This window comes from Elaeis guineensis, chromosome 5 (assembly GCF_000442705.2).
Source record: "Elaeis guineensis isolate ETL-2024a chromosome 5, EG11, whole genome shotgun sequence".
In the NCBI taxonomy this organism is placed as follows: domain Eukaryota; kingdom Viridiplantae; phylum Streptophyta; class Magnoliopsida; order Arecales; family Arecaceae; genus Elaeis; species Elaeis guineensis.
In genome coordinates this window covers 96,953,468-96,956,682 of record NC_025997.2, presented here as the reverse complement: position 1 = coordinate 96,956,682, position 3,215 = coordinate 96,953,468, and positions in this window count along the sequence as shown.

Below are 3,215 nucleotides of genomic sequence, written 5' to 3'. Positions count from 1 at the left end.
AAATTCAATCTAATTAAAAATTTTAACATCATTCTAGGACAACCATTCAGCATAACAGGTTATGCCAGGGCAACCTTATGCCAGAATGACTTCAAAAATTTTTAAATCTTAAATTTTTCTCTACAGATTTTAAATCTAAATCTTAATCTCATACATATGACATGGCTCTGATATCACTGTTGAAATTTTATGATTTCATGTATGTATAATTTTTTAAAATAAGTACGCAGTAAAATTTAAAATTTTTCAGATTAAATCTAATTTAATCTAAGCATGCATAAGATCAAACCTTCAAATCATAACAGGATCATCATATATGAGATAAAATTTAAATACAGAAATCAAATAGAAAAAAATAAATTTAAAACATACCTAGACATGGATCAATCTTCAATACGAACTGATGATCATGGATATCCTTCAAAGGTCCCTTATAGCCGCATAAGCATTCGACCTCTACGGATATCTACACGAGACTCTGATCTGATCAGAAGCCTTTTGATCTCACCAAGGTGCTAGTTCCCTTGCAGAGATCGCATCTTGATGGTTGAAAATCTTCTTTTCTCTTAAGATACTCTTAGAAAATAAGAAGATATAGGAGGATCTTGATCTCTGCACTAGAGATCATGAGAAGAATATTTTCTTCTCTTTTCTTCTTAAAATTCATGCACCAAATCTCTACAATAGAGATGTAATAATTTTATCTAACTTTTGGATAAAGGAAAGAGGAGACATCTATGTCTAAACATGGATAAGAGGGAGAGATAGAGATATCCTAACAACCAATCCTTGGTTGTTGCAAGAAAGAAGAGATAGGGACCTACTCACCTCATGCCAAGGATCATGCACACCGCCCCTCTTTTCTCCTTTATTTTCTACACACAAAAAGAACTTGGTTTTTGGCATCATAACCTGATAGAAATCACCATCTAACCATCCCATGGTGCTGGGTTTTTATGGACATCAGATGAGTTAGAGTTTGGTTAGGAAATAGGAGTCCAAACAACCCAAGATTCTAATCCTTTTTGGTGTCGCCCACCCAATCTTATTTCCCCAAATTTTTATACAATAAAATAAGGGTTTAGGCTTCTTTCTTACACACAAATAATGGGGGAAAAGAGGGTGTTAAATCCTGGTTGGCATGTGCACAAAATTTGGTTCAACGTGGGATGTTTTGGTGCATGGATAGGAAGTTATATGGGACTCAATTAGGTGGCTGTTTTAAGTCAATTAAATTTCAATGAGTCCTAATCATGTTAGGACCAGATTAGACTCAAAAAGATAAAAAATTAAATTTAGAGCCCAATTTATTTAGATTAGATGTCTCCTAATTGGAGGAGGAATCCTAGTCCTATTGGACTCTTTCTTGATGCTTGAGTCAAACTCAATTTCTAATCCTAATCCAATTAAGATTTGATACTCCTATGAATATGAAAATTTTTAGTCCAATTAAGAATTCAAATATCCTAGTCTAATTAGGAATTGGGTCAAACCCAAATCCTAATTCAACTAGGGCTAATCATCCAATCCTTTTGGGATTATCCTATAACTCTATAGGGTTTGATCAAATCAAATCCATAATTAGTCAAATAAAATCTAATTAAATTGAACTTAATGCAAGCCCCATTGCTCAATCAAATTGAGCCAATTAGCAATCCTATTGCTAATTAATCCTCTTATAACTTACTAACTCTTTAGTAGATTACATAACGCAATATTTACATTAGATAATTATCAATCAAATTGATAATCAAATCCTGTTATGATTCATAATCGTAATTCAACCATCTGATCAGTCAAAAGTCTCTTTTATGTGTGATCCCATAGGTTCTATTCTGTCTGATAGTGAGATATATTGTGATCTCTATCACAATATCATTGATACTCTTTTCAATGGATTGGAATAATTTCGACTCAGTCCATCAAGAATCATTGATCATCAAGATGATCTTCATGAGTCTCACGATCCCCCAGTGACACCTAGCAGTATGTAATGACAGTCCAGCAGAAAAAAAGAATAAACCTTTAGGTGCAGTTAACGCATGATACAGTCCCTCTATCAGAAGTTTCGATTAGATGGCAGGTCATGGATAAATTATCAAACCTCAATATCGGTCATATGATAGATTTAATCAGCTCGAGTCCATATATGATTCTATGAAAATACTTTTTCATTAATCACACTACTATGACCATAGACTTAAGGACTCACCTCTTAAATCTCATAGGATTACTCTCTTCTACTAGGGTCGATAGATTCCATCTTGATGCATACCTCACTCCTACAGTGGATCAATTATCGCCAACATCCACTATAAGGGCTCTTTGAAATCCATGTTGATGTGTCAGTCAAACTCTAGTAGCCTTACTGTGAGCAGTAGTGCCATCTCAGATCAAAAGACTAGTCATACAACTGCAACATCAAAAAAGTCACTAACGAGTGAGCAGACATCCATATGACTTCTTGTATTGGTTACACTCAGTGCTAGTTATTCTCTAATAACCATCTGTACTCTCACTCTAGTGTCTCTACATTGCAGACTCGAGATCCATCTGCCCGAAGAAAGTGATCCATGCATTGGTCTATTCAGATCAATCACCATCCCCATGATGATCCTATGACCAAGAGCAATTTAGGAATTAACCATCAATGATACATATCTCAAATTTTCAACTCTTTGAGAATATGTGTCATTATCTTATTAATCCCTTGGATGATTCATGAATACATAAACATGAATAGTAATATAACTGTCCAATAAGTATAAAATCATATCCTAGAGATATGAGATGTGTCAGCCAAGATTGACTTCTAGGATATAGATCCAACAAGCCTTGCACCTACTTGTGAACGGTGGGTCGAGCTTAACTAAGGAGTATGATCAATAACTATTAAATGAGCCCACATAACTTAGAGATCAAGTCGCTGCAACATGCTTAGAGAAGTATCTGGGTAAAGAGTTATCCACGCATCGGTGTGCATATTAACAATAACTGTTAGGTGAGGTACATGGCATCGGTGGGATCACAGCACCCACTAGAAATCTATTTACCGCATTAGGGTTTTTATTTCCCATCGAGGAGTGGAGGGATCTGAAAAATTAGTGGGAGTCATTGTTTGCATCTTAAAGTCTCTAGAAGCAAATATAATTTTAAAGTATAAAAGTCTAACTTGAATCTCTACTCTCACAGTTAAACAATGTCAGCTTCTAACC